This window comes from Balaenoptera acutorostrata, chromosome 4, assembly GCF_949987535.1.
Source record: "Balaenoptera acutorostrata chromosome 4, mBalAcu1.1, whole genome shotgun sequence".
Lineage (NCBI taxonomy): Eukaryota > Metazoa > Chordata > Mammalia > Artiodactyla > Balaenopteridae > Balaenoptera > Balaenoptera acutorostrata.
The window spans coordinates 131,243,205-131,264,843 of NC_080067.1; the positions used below are offsets into that span (position 1 = coordinate 131,243,205).

General features: G+C 36.3%; 1 pseudogene; it reads right to left on the reverse strand.

Moving 5' to 3' along the window:
* The window catches only part of LOC103003888 (40S ribosomal protein S2-like), a 54,053-nt pseudogene extending 36,754 nt beyond the window's left edge, over positions 1-17,299 (reverse strand).
* Positions 17,300-21,639: the final 4,340 nt, after the last annotated feature.

Genomic DNA, 21,639 nt, shown 5'->3' on the forward strand with positions numbered 1-21,639 from the left:
ACTGTAGTAGGCACTATACTCTGCTTGCTGTCTCACATGTGCCTACTTGAGCTTTACTTCTACCTTGCTATCTGCACATGATTAAATTTGTTACTAAATTCCACTACCACAGGGAACATTTTTGTTTGTTTGTTTTTGATTCAAATGACTGAAAACTCAAGGGCATTCAGCCGAATTTAGTATTCTCTCACTTTCTCTCTCTCTCTATATATATAGAATACATATAAAATCAAGATTTTATGGAGTCTTAGAGATATCTGACAATTTCCTGTAAATGCCTGCTGTTGAATCACGAGAAATTTCAGAGGAGATAAAAAAGTTTTTATTCAATTAATTGTAGATTAATCCACAAGGAGTCTTTCAACATCAGAGGCCATATGTTCTTCAGATCTGATAACTATGTTCAAATGTAGTCAAATATAGTAAAAATATAGTATATGGTCTACATGTTTTATACACGTTCTAAACTTTCTATAAATTGTATTACTATTTTCATGACTTTTTTTGCATCATTTTATTTTGATCAAATGGAACATACAGAAGAATTTTTGGTAAGTATTGACACAGAAGTTCAAAAATTAGGTGGTCGGTCTAGTATTACAAAACAGAGAGCTTTATGCAACCATTTATAAATAGATTTTTGAGTCCTTGAATTAGGGTCTGCTTTCTCCTAGACTTGCTAGAGATCTACTGACCAATTACGTGTTGCTTGATTCCACTTTCAAGAACAGTAACAAAAATTTTCTTCAGACAGAGAACAGTACAATCAATTACATATTTGTTTATTTATTTTATAAATTTCCTGTCACTGACCACCTAAGTACATCTTCCTTTTATCTTGAAACTTTCCTTTTATTGGCCTTTTCTCTAGAAAAACAAACATATTACATCCACATAAATTTTGCATATTCTTTAAAATCGTTGACAGATATGTTGAAGTCAATTCATACGCCATGAGTTAAGAATAAGTTCTTAGGGGTTGCTTTACCTTGAGCACCAGAACATACTTAAGTTTGTTGTTCTTAGTAAATTAAAATAAATCAGAGATTTCAGGAAACCATGAAACTGAGATGGAACTAAAGTGGGATTAAGAATTTCAAATACAGGGCTTCCCTGGTGGCGCAGTGGTTGAGAATCTGCCTGCCAATGCAGGGGGCACGGGTTCGAGCCCTGGTCTGGGAGGATCCCACATGCCACGGAGCAACTGGGCCCGTGAGCCACAATTGCTGAGCCTGCGTGTCTGGAGCCTGTGCTCCGCAGCAGGAGAGGACACGATAGTGAGAGGCCCGCGCACCGCAGTGAAGAGTGGCCCCTGCTCGTAGCAACTAGAGAAAGCCCTCGCACAGAAACGAAGACCCAACACAGCCAAAAATAAATAAAATAAATTAAAAAAAAAAAAAAGAATTTCAAATACAGAATTCCATACCAAATGCAGTGTCAGGCAATGCTTGGATCTCTTCTTAAGGCAGATAACATCCTTAAGCTAAGTTCTAGCTTTGCTTATAGTGAGAATTGGGGCCAAAAACAGAGGTTTTTATCTGCAGCTTCCAGCAAAGAGCAAAGTTGGGTGTTCTCCTCTTCTTATTCTGTTCAAAACAGAAATGACTGGTCAAGTATTCCCCTTGTCTCCTTTGGGGGTCTAACTGGCAGGGGTGGTGAAGGTTTCAACATATTCTATTGAAAAAAAAAAATCAAACGTTAGTTTAAACAAAAAGATATGATCATGGTCTACAGACATAACTTTTGTTTCTCCTTTCTAGCAGATACACAGCTTATTTTGTAGAAAGTCGGCAGATGCTTTGGCACACTTTTCTTAATTAAAAAAGCAATGAACATGGTCAGTTAACCACATTGCTTCCCATGAGTACAAATGTTGTGATATTAGGGAATCTTGGGGCTGGGGTGGCAGGTAGGGGCTTTTGCTCATTGTCTTGCCACCTGATTTTGCACATTATGAGTTGACTTTTGTTAAATTCACCTCTATATTTTACACTTTGTTTCAAGCTGGAGATTACCTTATTGTCATTCTTGTCGTGCTCATTTTTTTTTTTTTTTTACTAAGAAAGCTTTTTACTAAGAAATTGTGCCTATGTTGCCAATAAATAATTATTACATCTACTTTTGAAGCACTTTTCAGATACTTCATGAAACTGAATCAATAATGTATGTGTATTTCTCTCTTGATAAAACTACATTAAAATTAGAAATACCATAAAAAATTTGGTAATGCTTATGGTGTGTTGAGACAATATGGTGGAATTTTGTACTCTTTGTAAGAAAACTTTATGCTGATTTCCATTGCATTCATACACTCTGCCCCCATATCTTATGCATAGATTACCTACTTATGTCTGAGTTTATTTTGAATGCCTTCATCTCACTAACATCATCTGGTGGCTATTATATCTCTATCTACTCTTTCTTCCAGAGTCAAAATGCTAAATGGAAATGCCATTGCATAACTTTAAAGAGTCTATTTTTACTTTGTCAATTTTTCTTTTTAATGTGCATGATATTTCTCAAAATGCAGTAGTTAATATATTTTAATATATTTAATATATTTTAAGAAGATTCTAGCATTAACAGGAAACTGCCTTATTGTTGGTATAGTAGAAAAATATATTTTAATTTTTACATTAGCTTTCCTATGTATTTTTTAGGTTTTGCATAAAATACACATTTTCATAAGTCAAAAGTGGTCAGATATGGCAATTTCATATGGTTTGAGATAAACTGTTTATTTTAGAGGCAAATTGAATTCTGCTACATCATAATGAATATGCATATTTCTCTTATGGCATATCTTTAAGAAAAGTCCTATTTCTTTATTTCCTGACTCAAAAATTATGCTTGTTATCTCAAGCATAATTTTGAGATGCTTGGGAGTTTGGAAAAATTATTTTATCTGTCTATCAACAAGGCCTCTAAAAGATCTAGCTGATGGATGGAGATTTCCACAAAGAAGTCAGTTAATTACTTGCCAGAATTTCTAGATGAGGGATCATGTTTTGTGTCATTTGTTTTAAAGATTCCAGCTGCTTTACGTGTCTATCACAACATAGCGCATGCACTAAGCAACAATTTAGAGACCAGCTCTGTAAGTTGTTAAGTACAATGTTGGTGACTGAAGAACATTTCTAAGAGAGAGAAAATTTTAAGTCAATCAGAGTAAAGTGTATATGATTAGCTTTCACAGGATAGTTTATCTAGGTCATTATTTTATACAGTTTTGAGTTCTAACGCTCAAAGCATTTACTCAGCACTCAATTCATATAACTTCTTAGAAATATTCATAAAAGATCAAGAACTTGGAGTTTCTGTTTCCACATGTAAGGAGCTTAGAAGTGACCATTCCATTCTAACAACAAGGAAAAAGCTAAACAGACTGAAAAATCAACAATTCTTCTTGGATTCATAAGAGACATGAAGACACAGGGCCAACTGCTATCTCCCGCGTTGGAGAGACAGACAGGCAAATACAGGAAGTCATGGCTTACTGAAACTGAGACTCACAAGAAGAAACCTCCAGGGGAACCAGTACTAGTGGAGGTAATCATGGACTGTAATTGACAAACTACTCCACCTTTCCAACCCACTGAACACAGCTGTGTATGATGCTCCTAGTATTATTTATAGTCGTGATGTTCTAACAATTTCATTTCCAAAAATTCTTTTGAGAAGACATTTCTCTTGTATGATCTTTGAAGGACATTTACAATGTGTGATTTTTTAACTCGATGTTATTATATGGTAGCAACCTGCTTACATTTAGAATGTGTAGATATAGCAAAATGGTCTAATATGCAAAATTTCCAGAAAAGTTTGAGAGCTTTTTCATAGGTAAACAGACCTTCAATAAATGGCCCAAAATACTTCAAAGAGTAATGAACATTTCTTATTCAACAAATGTGGAACATTATTCTACACTTTTTCTTTTCCAATATCAAGGTCAAGTAGCAAATCACACATAGGTAGGCTGCTGACCACTCTATCATTCTCCTTTGGGAAACTGCTGGGCCTTGCTTGAACAGATGGAGTCTTGTCCATTTAGGACACAAGAGTGACCCAAGGTCCCAAATCTTTGTGGCTCCGTGGCTCGAAGTTGTGTTGTTGGATCTGTGAAGCACTATGTACCCATTTTCTTGAGTCAAGGAGACCCCCCCCCTCCTGCATTGGTTTGTTATTGTGGCCTTCATTCTTTCTACCCAATTGTACTGTGATGCAAGGCCTGGTTGGGGCTCCTCTGTCATTCTTTCACTTAGCATAGTGTTTTCCCAGTTGGTCTATATTGTAGCATGTATCAGTATTCTATTCCTTTTTATGGCTGAGTAATATTCCATCGTGTGCTATATTATATTTTGTTTACCCAGCTATCAGTTAATAGATATTTATGTTGTTTTCACTGTTTTGCTAGGATGAATAATGCTGCTATGAGCATTCATGTACAGATTTTTTGTGGGTTTGATTTTTGTGGGGGTATACAAACTAGTATAGAACTTCTGAGCCATATGGTGCCTCCATGTTTAAGTTTCTAAGGAACTGCCCAGTTGTTTTCCATAGACGTTAGACCGTTTTACATTTTATGAGTATTCCTATTTCTCTATAGCCTCGTCCACACTTAGTGTTTGATTGCAGCTATCCTAGTGACTATGAAGTAGTATCTCTTTGTGGTTCTGGTTTGCATTCTCTTAATGACTAATGATCCTGAGTATCTTTCCACATGCTCATAGGTTATATAGATATAGGTACAGATATATAGATATATAGATATCTTCCTTGGAGAAATGTTTATTCAAACCTATTGCCCATTTTTAATTATAGGGTTTTAATAGACATTTCTTCAAAGAGGATATACAGATGGCTAATATATACACAAAAGATGCTCAAGGTCACTAGTCATTGTCTCCAGAAATATATAAAGAACTCTTACAACTCAACTCAATAAAAGAACAAAACTGGGTTATTTGTCTTTTTATTGTTAAGTTGAAAGAATTACTTTTGTATTCTGGATAGGGGACCTTTATTAGATATATGATTTGCAAATTTATTCTCCCATTATGCAGATTGTCTTTTCAGTTTTTTGATAGTGTCCTTTGAAGCACAAAAGGTTTTAATTTTGATAAAGAAATCTTTATGATTTGTCAATTATGTATTTTTTTCTTTTGTTAATTGTACTCTGATTTCACTTACAAGAAACTGTTGCCTAATCCCAGGTCACAAAGGTTTACGCTTTTTTCTTTTTTATAATTTTATCACTTATATTTGGTTCTTTGATCCATTTTGATCTACCTTTTGTAAATGCTGTAAGATAGAGATCTAACTTTATTCTTTGTATGGAGATATTCAGATGTCCCAGTACCATTTGTTAAAAAGACTGTTTCTCCCATGCTTTATTGTCTTGACACCCTGGTGAAAACCAATTGGTCATAAATGATTGTGTTTACTTATAGACACATAATTCTTTTCAAATGGTCTAATATGTCTATGCTTATGCCAGCACCACATTGTCTTGTTTACAGTAGCTTTGTAGTAAATTTTAAAATTGGGAAGTATGAGTATTCTAACTTTGTTCCTCTGCTTCAAGCTTATTTCAGCTATTCTGAATCCCTTGAATTTCTATATGAATTTTAGGGTCAGCTTACCAATTACTGCAAAAAAAAAAAACTAGCTAGGATTTTATAGAAATGATGTCTAATCTATAGCACAATTTAGAAATGATTGCAATCATCTTAACGATATTGTCTTCCAATCCATGAACACAAGATATCTTTTATTTATACAGGTCTTCTCTAATTTCCCTCATAAATGTTTTATAGTTTTCACTGCACGAGTGTTGCCTTTCTTTGTTAGATTAATTTTTAAGTATTTTATTTGTTGTATGGAAGTGCTCTCTTAATTTCTGAATTGTTCATTGCTAGTATTTAGAAGTACAATTAATTATTTTATTTAATTTTGTAACTTGCAACATTGCTGAATTCACTTAATCATCATACTTGTGTGTGTGCATGTGTGTGTGCATGTGTGTGTGTATTTCTTAGGGTTTTCTCTATACAAGATCATGTTATCTGCAAATAGAGGTAGTTTTACTTTTTTTCTTTCCAAGCTGAAGGTCTTTCACTTCAATTTCTTGCCTACTTAACTAGTCTATAACCTTTATACTGAGTTAAAGTGGCAGGAGCAAATTTCTTTGTCTTGTTCTTTATCTTGGGGAAAAGTATTGAATATTTTACCATTAAGAATGAAGTTACACAGGCTGGCTGAATGGATACAAAAACAAGACCCATATATATGCTGTCTACAAGAGACCCACTTCAGACCTAGAGACACATACAGACTGAAAGTGAGGGGATGGAAAAAGATATTCCATGCAAATGGAAATCAAAAGAAAGCTGGAGTAGCAATTCTCATATCAGACAAAATAGACTTTAAAATAAAGACTATTACAAGAGACAAAGAAGGACACTATATAATGATCAAGGGATCGATCCAAGAGGAAGGTATAACAATTGTAAATATTTATGCACCCAACATAGGAGCACCTCAATACATAAGGCAAATACTAACAGCCATAAAAGGGGAAATCGACAGCAACACAATCATAGTAGGGGACTTTAACACCCCACTTTCACCAATGGACAGATCATCCAAAATGAAAATAAGTAAGGAAACACAAGCTTTAAATAATACATTAAACAAGATGGAATTAATTGATATTTATAGGACATTCCACCCAAAAACAACAGAATACACATTTTTCTCAAGTGCTCATGGAACATTCTCCAGGATAGATCATATCTTGGGTCACAAATCAAGCCTTGGTAAATTTAAGAAAATTGAAATCGTATCAAGTATCTTTTCTGACCACAACGCTATGAGACTAGATATCAATTACAGGAAAAGATCTGTAAAAAATACAAACACATGGAGGCTACACAATACATTACTTAATAACGAAGTGATTACTGAAGAAATCAAAGGGGAAATCAAAAAATACCTAGAAACAAATGACAACGGAGATACGACGACCCAAAACCTATGGGACGCAGCAAAAGCAGTGCTAAGAGGGAAGTTTATAGCAATACAAGCCTACCTCAAGAAACAGGAAACATCTCGAATAAACAACCTAACCTTGCACCTAAAGCAATTAGAGAAAGAAGAACAAAAAAACCCCAAAGCCAGCAGAAGGAAAGAAATTATAAAGATCAGGTCAGAAATAAATGAAAAAGAAATGAAGGAAACAATAGCAAAAATCAATGAAACTAAAAGCTGGTTCTTTGAGAAGATAAACAAAATTGATAAACCATTAGCCAGACTCATCAAGAGAAAAAGGGAGAAGACTCAGATCAATAGAATTAGAAATGAAAAAGGAGAAGTAACCACTGACACTGCAGAAATACAAAAGATCATGAGAGATTACTACAAGCAACTCTATGCCAATAAAATGGACAACCTGGAAGAAATGGACAGATTCTTAGAAATGCACAAACTGCCGAGACTGAACCAGGAAGAAATAGAAAATATGAACAGACCAATCACAAGCACTGAAATTGAAACTGTGATTAAAAACCTTCCAACAAACAAAAGCCCAGGACCAGATGGCTTCACAGGTGAATTCTATCAAACATTTAGAGAAGAGCTAACACCTATCCTTCTCAAACTCTTCCAAAATATTGCAGAGGGAGGAACACTCCCAAACTCATTCTACGAGGCCACCATCACCCTGATACCAAAACCAGACAAAGATGTCACAAAGAAAGAAAACTACAGGCCAATATCACTGATGAACATAGATGCAAAAATCCTCAACAAAATACTAGCAAACAGAATCCAACAGCACATTAAAAGGATCATACACCATGATCAAGTGGGGTTTATCCCAGGAATGCAAGGATTCTTCAATATACGCAAATCAATCAATGTGATACACCATATTAACAAATTGAAGGAGAAAAACCATATGATCATCTCAATAGATGCAGAGAAAGCTTTCGACAAAATTCAACACCCATTTATGATAAAAGCCCTGCAGAAAGTAGGCATAGAGGGAACTTTCCTCAACATAATAAAGGCCATATATGACAAACCCACAGCCAACATTGTCCTCAATGGTGAAAAACTGAAACCATTTCCGCTAAGATCAGGAACAAGACAAGGTTGCCCACTCTCACCACTATTATTCAACATAGTTTTGGAAGTGTTAGCCACAGCAATCAGAGAAGACAAAGAAATAAAAGGAATCCAAATCGGAAAAGAAGAAGTAAAGCTGTCACTATTTGCAGATGACATGATACTATACATAGAGAATCCTAAAGATGCTACCAGAAAACTCCTAGAGCTAATCAATGAATTTGGTAAAGTAGCAGGATACAAAATTAATGCACAGAAATCTCTTGCATTTCTATACACTAATGACGAAAAATCTGAAAGTGAAATTAAGAAAACACTCCCATTTACCATTGCAACAAAAAGAATAAAATATCTAGGAATAAACCTACCTAAGGAGACAAAAGACCTGTATGCAGAAAATTATAAGACACTGATGAAAGAAATTAAAGATGATACAAATAGATGGAGAGATATACCATGTTCCTGGATTGGAAGAATCAATATTGTGAAAATGACTCTACTTCCCAAAGCAATCTACAGATTCAATGCAATCCCTATCAAACTACAACTGGCATTTTTCACAGAACTAGAACAAAAAATTTCACAATTTGTATGGAAACACAAAAGACCCCGAATAGCCAAAGCAATCTTGAGAACGAAAAATGGAGCTGGGGGAATCAGGCTCCCTGACTTCAGACTATATTACAAAGCTTCAGTAATCAAGACAGTTTGGTATTGGCACAAAAACAGAAATATAGATCAATGGAACAGGATAGAAAGCCCAGAGATAAACCCACACACATATGGTCAACTTATCTTTGATAAAGGAGGCAAGCATATACAGTGGAGAAAAGACAGCCTCTTCAATAAGTGGTGCTGGGAAAATTGGACAGGAACATGTAAAAGTATGAAATTAGAACACTCCCTGACACCATGCACAAAAATAAACTCAAAATGGATTAAAGACCTAAGTGTAAGGGCAGACACTATCAAACTCTTAGAGGAAAACATAGGCAGAACACTCTATGACATACATCACAGCAAGATTCTTTTTGACCCAGCTCCCAGAGAAATGGAAATAAGAACACAAATAAACAAGTGGTACCTAATGAAACTTAAAAGCTTTTGCACAGCAAAGGAAACCATAAACAAGACCAAAAGACAACCCTCAGAATGGGAGAAAATATTTGCAAATGAAGCAACTGACAAAAGATTAATCTCCAAGATTTACAAGCAGCTCATGCAGCTCAATAACAAAAACACGAACAACCCAATCCAAAAATGGGCAGAAGATCTAAATAGACATTTCTGCAAAGAAGATATACAGATGGCCTACAGACACATGAAAGAATGCTCAACATCATTAATCATTAGAGAAATGCAAATCAAAACTACAATAAGATATCATCTCACACCGGTCAGAATGGCCATCATCAAAAAATCTAGAAACAATAAATGCTGGAGAGGGTGTGGAGGAAAGGGAACACTCTTGCACTGTTGGTGGGAATGTAAATTGATACAGCCACTATGGAGAACAGTATGGAGGTTCCTTAAAAAACTACAAATAGAACTACCATACGACCCAGCAATCCCACTAACTGGGCATATACCCTGAGAAAACCATAGGTCAAAAAGAGTCTTGTACCAAAATGTTCATTGCAGCTCTATTTACAATAGCCAGGACATGGAAGCAACCTAAATGTCCATCGACAGATGAATGGATAAAGAAGATGTGGCACATATATACAATGGAATATTACTCAGCCATAAAAAGAAATGAAATGGAGGTATTTGTAATGAGGTGGATGGAGTTAGTGTCTGTCATACAGAGTGAAGTAAGTCAGAAAGAGAAAACAAATACAGTATGCTAACACATATATATGGAATCTAAGGGAAAAAAAAAAAAAAAAAGGCCATGAAGAACCTAGTGGCAAGACGGGAATAAAGACACAGACCTACTAGAGAATGGACTTGAGGATATGGGGAGGGGGTGGGGTGAGATGTGACAGGGTAAGAGAGTGTCATGGACATATATACACTACCAAATGTAAAATAGATAATTAATGGGAAGCAGCCGCATAGCACAGGGAGATCAGCTCGGTGCTTTGTGACCACCTAGAGGGGTGGGATGGGGAGGGTGGGAGGGAGGGAGATGCAAGAGGTAAGAGAAATGGGAACATATTGTATATGTATAACTGATTCACTTTGTTATAAAGCAGAAGCTAACACACCATTGTAAGGCAATTATACTTCAATAAAGATGTTTAAAAAATTTAAAAAAAAAAAAAAAGAAATACTAAAAGGATTGTAGCAAGTTATACCTCCACCAGCACCTTGTGAGACTTTCTGTCTCTGCACACTTTGGTGTCAGATAGTCAGGATATCTTAATGGCTGGCAATCTGATGAGGTACATCTGCAGATTTATTATACACATTTGCAAATGATGGAACCAAAGCTAGGGACGGCTGACTGACTTGCTCAAGGTGATAAATTACTGAGTCAGGCAATTCCTTTCTTGTTTTGTTTTGTTTCAGTTTGGAATACTGGTCCATTCTGTTTCTACACAAGTGCATGTTATCCTCAGGTACCTGTGATTATTTTAGGTCTAAACTTGTTCTTCACATTTTTCTGTTTTTAAATAAAGAACCATAATTTATTCCATTCCCTGTTTCTCTAAAAGAGCAGAGCCCATCAAGACTGTACCTCTCCTTCCTTCACCTAAATCCTCTTCTCCATAATGGGTGTGGATTCTTGTCTTAATTCAGGTATCTGAGAAAGTTCGCTTGGATGTGCATTCCAGCCATGACTCCAGCTTACGATGTTGCTGTTCTGTGGGCAAAATTGACTCGATCCCTTTGCATTCGGTCAGCGTGCTCTCAGACTCTGTGGTGTGCAGAACATTTGAGCAAGTCTCTCCCGCCTTTAAGGGTACACTTGCTGGGTATTTACAGATTAAAACCGCCATAGGTTGTTACAGTTAGTGATGGAATAAATAGGCTGAAAGAATATTGTTTCCCTGATCCCAAGGCCTGACACATATGGAGTATAAAATGTTATGTCAAGTTGCTGGTTCGTGTGCAGACGTTTTGTACACACAAGGGTTTCTCCACAGGCTGGTAATCTAAGGAGCAGTCCTTCTGCTACTTTCTCTGGGTGCAGAGTAATAACTTAGCTCTCCTAAGAGTTTTCTTCCTTGCTTATATGATGTTGCAAAGGTTAATTCTATAGTGCATGCATGGTCTAAGTGTAATATTCTGATATATATTATTTTCCTGTGAAAAAATTATTTACACAAATGTCAAATGCAAGTTATTGTAAGAGTACTGTAAGAGTAACCGCCTCAGGTTAGAGACACTTCTTTCTGCTTGAATTTCTTTAGCTTCTCTATCAGTTGCAAGTCAGGAGGAACCACATATATGAGACCATAAAGATATCAATTTGCAGTTGCTCCATCTCCATCTCCCTGGTAACAGCATCACTTACTCAGATGGGGTCAAAAAATTGGTGGGTTTTGTGATTGTTACAATGAAGGGAAGGTTATTTTTTAAAATCTGGTATGTTATACTGACATTATTATATCATTAAAAGTTTAAACATGTATTAGAAAATAAGTGCTTCTTTACATGCCAAAATATCATGCAAACATTTTAAAATTTAAAATTCCCAAGTTATCGATATACTATTTCTCTCTACTCTGTAGGGAAACAAATCCAATTTATAATAAATGCATTTAAGAGTAAAAAAAAAAAAAAAAAAAAAGAATGAAGTTAGCAGTAAGCTTTTGTAATAAATTCATTTTATCATGTTAAGGAAGTCCCCTTCTATTCTTAGTTTGTTAAAAGGTTATATCCTAAATTTTATCAGTTGTTTTTCTTGCTCTACTAAGATGACCATGTGTTTTTCTCCTGTATTCTGTTAATACATTATAATACATTGATTAATTTTTGTATTTTGAACCAAAGTTACATTTCTGGAATAAGTCTCAACTTGGGCGTTGTGTATCATTTTTTTTAACGTCTTTATTGGAGTATAATTGTTTTACAAAGGTGTGTTAATTTCTGCTTTATAACAAAGTGAATCAGTTATACATATACATATGTTCCCATATCTCTCCCTTCCCTCTCCCTTCCCTCTATGCCTACTTTCTGGAGGGTTTTTATGATAAATGGGTGTTGAATTTTGTCAAAAGTTTTTCAGCATCTATTGAGATGATCATATGGTTTCTATTCTTCAGTTTGTTAATATGGTGTATCACATGGATTGATTTGCATATACTGAAGAATCCTTGCATTTCTTAGATAAACCCCATTTGATCATGGTGTATGATCCTTTTAATGTGCTGTTGGATTCTGTTTGCTAATATTTTGTTGAGGATTTTTGCATCTATGTTCATCAGTGATATTAGCCTGTATTTTTCTTTCTTTGTGACATCTTTGTCTGGTTTTGCTATCAGGGTGATGGTGGCCTCGTAGCATGAGTTTGTGAGTGTCCCTCCCTCTGCTATATTTTTGAAGAGTTTGAGAAGGATAGGTGTTAGTTTTTCTCTAAATGTTTGATAGAATTCTCCTGTGAAGCCATCTCATCCTGGACTTTTGTTTGTTGGAAGATTTTTAATCAAAGCTTCAATTTTAGGACTTGTGATTTGTCTGTTTATATTTTCTATTTCTTCCTGGTTCAGTCTTGGAAGGTTGTTCTTTTCTAAGAATTTGTCCATTTCTTCAAGGTTGTCCATTTTATTGGCATAGAGTTGCTTGTAGTAATCTCTCATGATCTTTTGTATTTCTGCAGGGTCAGTTGTTACTTCTCCTTTTTAATTTCTAATTCTATTGATTTGAGTCTTCTCCCTTTTATCCTTGATGAGTCTGGCTAATGGTTTATTAATTTTCTTTATCTTCTCAAATAACCAGCTTTTCATTTTCTTGATCTTTGCCCTTGTTTCCTTCATTTATTTTTCAATTATTTCTGATCTGATCTTTATGATTTCTTTCCTTCTGCTAACTTTGGGGTTTTTTTGTTCTTCTTTCTCTAATTGCTTTGGGTGTAAGTTTATTTATTTATTTTTTATTTGAAATGTTTCTTGTTTATTAAAGTACGATTGTATTGCTACAAACTTCCCTCTTAGAACTGCTCTTGCTGCATCCCATAGGTTGTGGGTCATCGTGTTTTCATTGTCATTTGTTTCTAGGTATTTTTTGATTTCCTCTTTGATTTCTTCAGTGTTCTCTTGGTTATTAAGTAATGTATGGTTTAGCCTCCATGTGCTTGTATTGTTTACAGATTTTTTCCTATAATTGATATCTAGTCTCATACATTGTTGTCTGAAAAGATACTTGATATGATTTCAATTTTCTTAAATTTACCAAGGCTTGATTTGTGACCCAAGTTATTATCTATCCTGGAGAATGTTCCATGAGCACTTGAGAAGAAAGGTATTCAGTTGTTTTTATATGGAATGTCCTATAAATATTAATTAAGTCCATCTTGTTTAATATATCATTTAAAGCTTGTGTTTCCTTATTTATTTTCATTTTGGATGATCTGCCCTTTGGTGAATGTGGGGTGTGAAAGTCCCCTACTCTGATTGTGTTACTGTCGATTTCCCCTATTTTGGCTGTTAGTATTTGCCTTATGTATTGAGGTGGTCCTATGTTGGGTTCATAAATATTTACAATTGTTATATCTTCTTGGATTGAGCCCTTGATCATTATGTAGTGTCCTTCTTTGTCTCAGGTAATAGTCTTTGTTTTAAAATCTATTTTGTCTGATATGAGAATTGCTACTACAGCTTTCTTTTGATTTCCATTTTCATAGAATATCTTTTCCCATCCCCTCACTTTCACTCGTATGTGTCCCTAGTTCTGAAGTGGGTCTCTTTTAGACAGCATATACATAGGTCTTGTTTTTGTATCCATTCAGCCAGTCTATGTCTTTTGGTTGGAGCATTTAATCCATTTACATTTAAAGTAGTTATCGATATGTATGTTCCTATTACCATTTTCTTAATTGTTTTGGTTGTGTTTTGTAGGTCTTTTCCTTCTCTTAGGAAAAGAGAAGTTCTTCTCCTAGAGAAGTTCCTTTAGCATTTGTTGTAAGGCTGGTTTGGTGGTGCTGAATTCTTTTAGATTTTGCTTTTCTATAAAGGTTTTAATTTATCCATCAAATCGGAATGAGATCCTTGCTGGGTAGAGTAATCTTGGTTGTAGGTTTTTCCCTTTCATCACTTTAAATATGTGCTGCCACTCCCTTCTGGCTTGCAGAGTTTCTGCTGAAAGATCAGCTGTTAACCTTATGGGGATTCCTTGTATGTTATTTGTTGTTTTTCCCTTGCTGCTTTTAATACTTATCTTTGTATTTAATTTTTGATAGTTTGATTAATATGCCTCTTGGCCTGTTTCTCCTTGGATTTATCCTGTATGAGACTCTGCGCTTCCTGGACTTGATTAACTATTTCCTTTCCCATATTAGGGATGTTTTCAACTATAATCTCTTCAAATATTTTCTCAGTCCCTTTCTTTTTCTCTTCTTCTTATGCGACCCCTATAATTCGAATGTTGGTGCATTTAATGTTATCTCAGAGATCTCTGAGACTGTTCTCAATTCTTTTCAGTCTTTTTTCTTTACTCTGTTCTGCTGTAGTTTATCCACTATTTTATCTTCCAGGTCACTTATTCTTTCTTCTTCCTCAGTTGTTGTGCTTGATTCCTTCTAGAGAATTTTTAATTTCATTTATGTGTTGTTCATCATTGTTTGTTTGCTCTTTAGTTCTTCTAAGTCCTTGTTAAACGTTTCTTGTATTTTCTCCATACTGTTTCCAAGATTTTGGATCATCTTTACTATCATTACCCTGAATTCTTTTTCAGGGAAACTGCCTACTTCCTCTTCCTTTATTTGGTCGGGTGGGTTTTTACCTGCTCCTTCATCTGCTGTGTGTTTCTCTGTCCTATCATTTTGCTTAACTTACTGTTTTTGGGGTCTCCTTTTCTCAGGCTGCAGGTTCGTAGTTCCTGTTGTTTTTGGTGTCTGCCCTCAGTGGGTAAGGTTGGTTTAGTGGGTTTTATAGGCCTCCTGGTGGAATGGACTAGTGCCTGTGTTCTGGTGGATGAGGTTAGATCTTGTCTTTCTGGTGGTCAGGTCCACGTTCAGTGGTGTGTTGTAGGGTGTCTGTGACCTTATTATGATTTTAGGCAGCCTCCCTGCTAATGGATGGCTTTGTGTTCCTGTGTTGCTAGTTGTTTGGCATAGGGTGTACAGCACTGTAGCTTGCTGATCCTTGAGTGGAGTTGGGTCTTGGTGTTGAGATGGAGATCTCTGGGATATCTTTGCCATTTGTTATTATGTGGAGCTGGGAGGTCTCTGGTGGACCATTGTCATGAACTCAGCTCCCCCACTTCAGAGGCACAAGCCTGACACCTAACCAGAGCACCACACAGCTCAGAATAAAAGAAAGAAAAATAAACAAATAAATAAATTTTAAAAAGTTATTAAAATAAAAAGTAAAAAATAATTATTAAAAATTAAAATAGTAAAAAGTAAAAAAAAAAACAAAGAATGAAAGAAAGAAGAGAGCCACCAAACCAAAAATCAAATCCACCAATTATAACAAGCACTAAAAACTATTCAAAAAAAAAAAAAAAACGAGTCAGACAGAACCCTAGGACAAATGGTAAAAGCAAAGCTATACAGACAAAATCACGCACAGAAGCGTACACATACACACTCAGAAAAAGAAAAAAAGGAAAAATATATATATATATCATGGCTCCCAAAGTCCACTCCCTCAATTTGGGATTATTCCTTCTCTATTCAGGTATTCCAGAGATGCAGGGTACATCAAGTTGTTTGTGGAGATTTAATCCACTGCTCCTGAGGCTGCTGGGAGAGATTTCCCTTTCTCTTCTTTGTTCGCACAGCTCCTGGGTTTCAGCTTTGAATTTGGCACCACCTCTGAGTGTAGGTCACCTGAGGGCGTCTGTTCTTCGCTCAGACAGGACGGGGTTAAAGTAGCAGCTTATTAGGGGGCTCTGGCTCACTCAGGCCGGGGGGGAGGGAGGGGTACGGATGTGGGGCGAGCCTGCAGCAGCAGAACCCAGCAAGACATTGCACCAGCCTGAGGCACACCTGTTCGTTCTCCCAGGGTAGTTGTCCCTGAATCATGTGACGCTGGCAGTGGCAGGCTGCACAGGCTCCCGGGAGGGGCGGTGTGGACAGTGACCTGTGCTCGCACACAGGCTTCTTGGTGGCGGCAGCAGCAGCCTTAGTGTCTCATGCCCGTCTCTGGGGTCCGTGCTGGTAGCCCCGGCTCGCGCCCGTCTCTGGAGCTCGTTTAGGCGGTGCTCTGGTTCCCTTCTCCTCGCGCACCCCAAAACAATGTTCTCTTGCCTCTTAGGCAGTTCCAGACTTTTTCCGGGACTCCCTCCCGGCTAGCTGTGGCGCACTAACCCCCTTCAGGCTGTGTTCACGCCACCAACCCCAGTCCTCTCCCTGGGGTTTGACCTCCGGAGCCGGGGCCTCAGCTCCCAGACCCCGCCCGCCCCGGCGGCTGAGCAGACAAGCCTCTCGGGCTGGTGAGTGCTGGTCGGCACCGATCATCTGTGCGGGAATCTGTCCGCTTTGCCCTCTGCACCCCTGTGGCTGCGCTCTCCTCCGTGGCTCCGAAGCTTCCCCCCTCTGCCACCCGCAGTCTCCGCCCGCGAAGGGGCTTCCTAGTGTGTGGAAACCTTTCCTCCTTCATGGCTCCCTCCCACTGGTGCAGGTCCTGTCCCTATTTTTTGCCTCTGTTTTTTCTTTTTTCTTTTGCCCTACCCAGGTACGTGGGGAGTTTCTTGCCTTTTGGGAAGTCTGAGGTCTTCTGCCAGCGTTCAGTAGGTGTTCTGTAGGAGTTATTTCACATGTAGGTATATTTCTGAATATTTCTGTGGTGAGGAAGGTGATCTCCAAGTCTTTCTCTCCCACCATCTTGAAGGTCTTGCCTGGTGTAGCAGCTCCAATAGCCTTGAGAGTCACTTTTGGCGCCGCCAACGCAGTTGAAAGTAAAGGTGGAGTCTGATTATCTGAAATCCGCCGCCTGGTTTGCTGCTGTTGAAACCCAGGAGGCAGGCTCGGACACTCTGTGCGTTCACTGGGGACTCGGAAAATTTTAATTATTTGTTCTCTTCCCTTTGACATCATCTCAAAATTCCAAATTTTTGCCATTACTCTGTTTTTTAAACGTTTTTTGTAATAACATCTGACTTACAAGAAAAGTTGCAAAAAATGCAAACAGTTCTCACATAGCTTTCTCAAATCCTCATATATTTACATTTCACACACTTGCTTTATTCTCTTTAATTCTTTATTTTTTCTTGAAAATATTGAGCATAATTTACAGAGATATGCCCTTTTAGCTCTAAATACTTCACTGTATATTTTCTAAAACAAAAGATATTCTCTTATATAAAAAAATGATGGTCAAAGTCATAAAATTACATATTGATGTCTTTTTCTGTTCATGATCCAATATAGCAACACACATATTTAATTCCACGTTTGTTAAATATAGAACAGGTCCTCAGGGTTGCTTTTGTCTTAACACTTGTGAAGAGTTAAGGCTAGTTACTTTGTAGAATGTCCCTCAGCGTGGGCCTGTCTGATGTTTTTTTCATAGATTCAGGTTATATACTCTTGGCAATAATACCGAAGAAATAATGGGTGCTCCTCTCAGTGTATCATGTCAGGAGACACATAATGTTAATTTGTCCCATTAAGGTGATGTTAATTTTGATCACTTGGTTAAGGCTGTGCCTGCTAGGTTTCTCCACTGTAAAGTTAATATTTATACCTTTGTAATCAATAAGTATTTAAGCAGAGATACTTTGAGACCATATAAATATTCTAATGTCACTTCAAATTTTGCTCACTAATTTTATCATTCACTGGTGATTTTTGCTCAAAGGAATTATTACTGTGATGACGGTCAAGAGTGATGCGCCATTATCTGTTAAAGGAAAAAGGTCATCTCTTTCATGCGTAGTATAACCAAGCAAAATACCAGTACAAAAAAAGCAAGGCTGACTTGATTTATTCATTAGATTCTATTGCTATTTCACACATTCTGATTGGTTTTATAATTTAAGATCTTGGATTAGTTTATATATTTATAGTTCTTTTAGACAAATGTTTATTCAAAAGATAAAAGAATTTAAAGGGCAAAAGCAAAATCATTTCATGATTTAATTTTGACCTAGATATTTATTTATTTTTTTTAATTTAAAACTTCAATGATTACTTTGGTTAATGCAACGTAATAATAGAGCATATGCGATTTGGCAAAACACTTGTCATTGCCACAATCAATTTATACTTAGAACAAGCAAAGTATTCGTCACATTTGAGACGGAATTTGTAGTGTATCAGAACAGAAGGAAGGCAGTGATTGACAAAATGTTTATGTGACAGATACTATCACCATGTAAATACACATCTGATGAACTTGAAAATTAACTTACTGTGTGGAACAGAAGTGCATGATTTTAGAATTCAAATTCCATCCCTCATTTCAGCTAAGAGAGAGTAAATGCATAAAGCTAGTAAACTGAAACAAAATTATTTCTTTTACTAAGCCATTACAAACAACTGATGGCTGGGAGATGTAGAGGCCAGAACTTTTAAATCCCTAGGACATGTAATGAGTGACGTACTGTTTTTTTAAGGGAGAGAGATCATTATTTTGCTTGATTATAGTATGCATTGGTAACATTTTAGTGAAATTTATTTTTATCTTTTTAGCCTTCAGAACCAGAGATGCACATACAGTGAGTAGTTGAGCTATAATAATACCTTAGTTTCCAATCCTGGATTCCATACCTCTCCTTCCTGTCCTCCCATTATGCTTCCCAGAGACTGGTTTCACTTTCTCCTGACTCTTTCTCAGTATTATCTTTAGGACCTGGCTACAAAACTCCTCATGATTCCAAGAATGTTTACAACGCAACTTTCTTCCAGCCTACCTCAAGTTCTCCACCTTTAACGCAATACATCCTTCTGCTAACTCACAGCAAAGAGACAGCAAGACCAGAAATCAAAGGTAAGGAAAAGCAATGAGATCCTGCCCTAGAGTTACAGTACCAGAAATGCTGCCAAATCTGAGAGATGAACTGCAGCCAGCATCCCTTGAGTTCCAGGGGGATAAAACCTTGTTTAGAGTTTGCTGTATATCATTAGTGTCACACAGGTCAAAAGGCAGCCCTTATTATGCTATTAGCCTCAAAGAGAGTTTCAATTTTTTTTTTTTTTGATCCAGACAATGAATAAATGGAATTTTTTTTTTATGATAATGGCATACAAATGTTTTAAGTGTGGTACTTTTTATTTAATAAAATTCTTCCATTTATTTAAAAATATTCATTGAGTCATTGAACTGAACACAGAAGAAACTGTGAGATAGTTGGGGGGAGGGTGGAAAAAAACGTGTATTAAAGTCAGACTGATTTGAACTCAAAACTCCGTTCTGCAATTTACTACTGTGTGGCTTTAGCTTAATTTCATGCCCATCCCAGCCTTAGTTTTCAATTATCTTACAGACAAAATGTGGGTGTTTGTTGTTGTTGTTATTGTTTATTGATCTTATATCTTACCACATTGATGAACTTGTTTATTAACTCCACTAGCTTTTTGTGTGGATTCTTTAGAGCATTCTTATATACAAAATCATTTCATTTGCATATATAGTTTGACCTCAGATTGTGGGGTTTAACAAAGCATTCTATGTACAGTGAATACATATAACAGATAATGGTCTAAGTTGGCTCTTTATTCTTTGATAAGAAGAAGCTTAAATGAAAATGGCTGGGGAGGAATGTCTTCAGTTATCTGCATATAGTTCTCTGGTCTAATGGCAATTCTTAGACCCAATATTAAGCTTTTTGAGAAAAACACTCAACTGAAATGATGCAATAAGAAATAAACATTCTCCATTTAGATTAGCAAACACTCCTTTCTCAAGCTAAGTAAGATACAAGGCCTTCTCCAGACATGGTTTTAAGAATGAAATTTTAACACATTCCCTTGAAAAAGGCATCAGGCTATCTCTTTTCATTCATATAAACAAGAAAAGAAAAGAAAGAACAAAATAACAAGAGAAAGGAGAGACTTAACAGTATTTCATTTATTTATCTAGTTATTTAGTTATCACTTTCATTACCATCAGTGGCTATTATCGACATGACAAAAATAGACTGGAAACAATTCTTGTGTGAACAAGAAAATTAACACTATCTTAACATATTTGCATTGAGGGCGAAGGAAACCTGTCTTTTAGCCTCTTGATAATTTACAGTGCATCTTCAATGTCAAAAGGCAAAAGAAAAAAATTATTGTTTTAAGAGGTTGGATAGCATTCTGTGTTATTTTATAAAAATCTTAAACAATTGTGTCTCTGAAGTCACAGGTAATGTGGTGCAGCACATCTCATAAGTATTTTGAGGTGGTTATATACACCATTATATTAGATTCTTTCATTCATTTCAAATCATTCCATTTTACATTGTTTAACTCCTCTGCCAAGTTTGATAATATATTACCAAACTATTCCCTGCTGAAAAGAAAAAATGTATCCCTGGAGAAATTGTAGTTTGGGGTTCTAGTTTTCAGGGTGGTAGGTCCCAAGAGGAACGTTGCTTTGGAACTGGTAAGAAAGGATCAACAATCTTTAATTCTATCAGAAGTTTAATCTTGTAATGAAGCCTGAAAATTCCATTTTTGTTAATAGAAAGGGAACCAGCATGAAATGTAGAGAGCAAAACATTTTACTGGCAGCTAACAGCCAGACTGAGTCATCACAGGCTCAGCGTATAAATTTGATTTAATTATATTGAAGAGAAGGAGGGCAAAAATGGACTGAACCAGCACAGCCAGCCAAATGCAAACAAGGCACACAACTCAAATTGTGTAACTGGTGGAGAGAGAATATGCTTTAGGTTAAGAGCTGAGGTTTTCATTTTTGTGCCATTCTTAAGAGTTCTGACACAAAGCAATATCAATCTTATTTAAAAGTACCTGTCCTTGCTGGAGATCTTTCCTCATTTCTGATATGGCTTCTTTGGAACAGTACTTCACCTGTACTCACAGACAAAACCAATAAAAGAATCCAACAAGCGACATGCTCTTTGAGTCATTCCTTAATAGTCTTAGAAATCCATTTTTCTGTATCAACATGTAATATCCTCCACCTCTAAGTACAGTGCTGTTTATCCAAATGCAGATAAGATCAACATTCACTTGTTTTCCTTTTGGTTCAGGTTGTTTTCCAAACCGTTGCTAAAGAAATCTATTACTCTGAGAGTGAATCAATTATTCTTCACACAGAAAGGCAGCATGGCACGAAGAAGTAACTCTGGATTGAAGTCAGGAGACCTGGAATTTTCTTCCAGTTTTGCTACCAAGGCAAATAATTCACTTCTGTTTTTAAAGGTTTCTGAGTGACCTTTCTGTACTTAAAGATTTCTCATTTGTAAAATAAAAGGGTTGTTGAGAGAGTTCTTCACAGATCTACAATT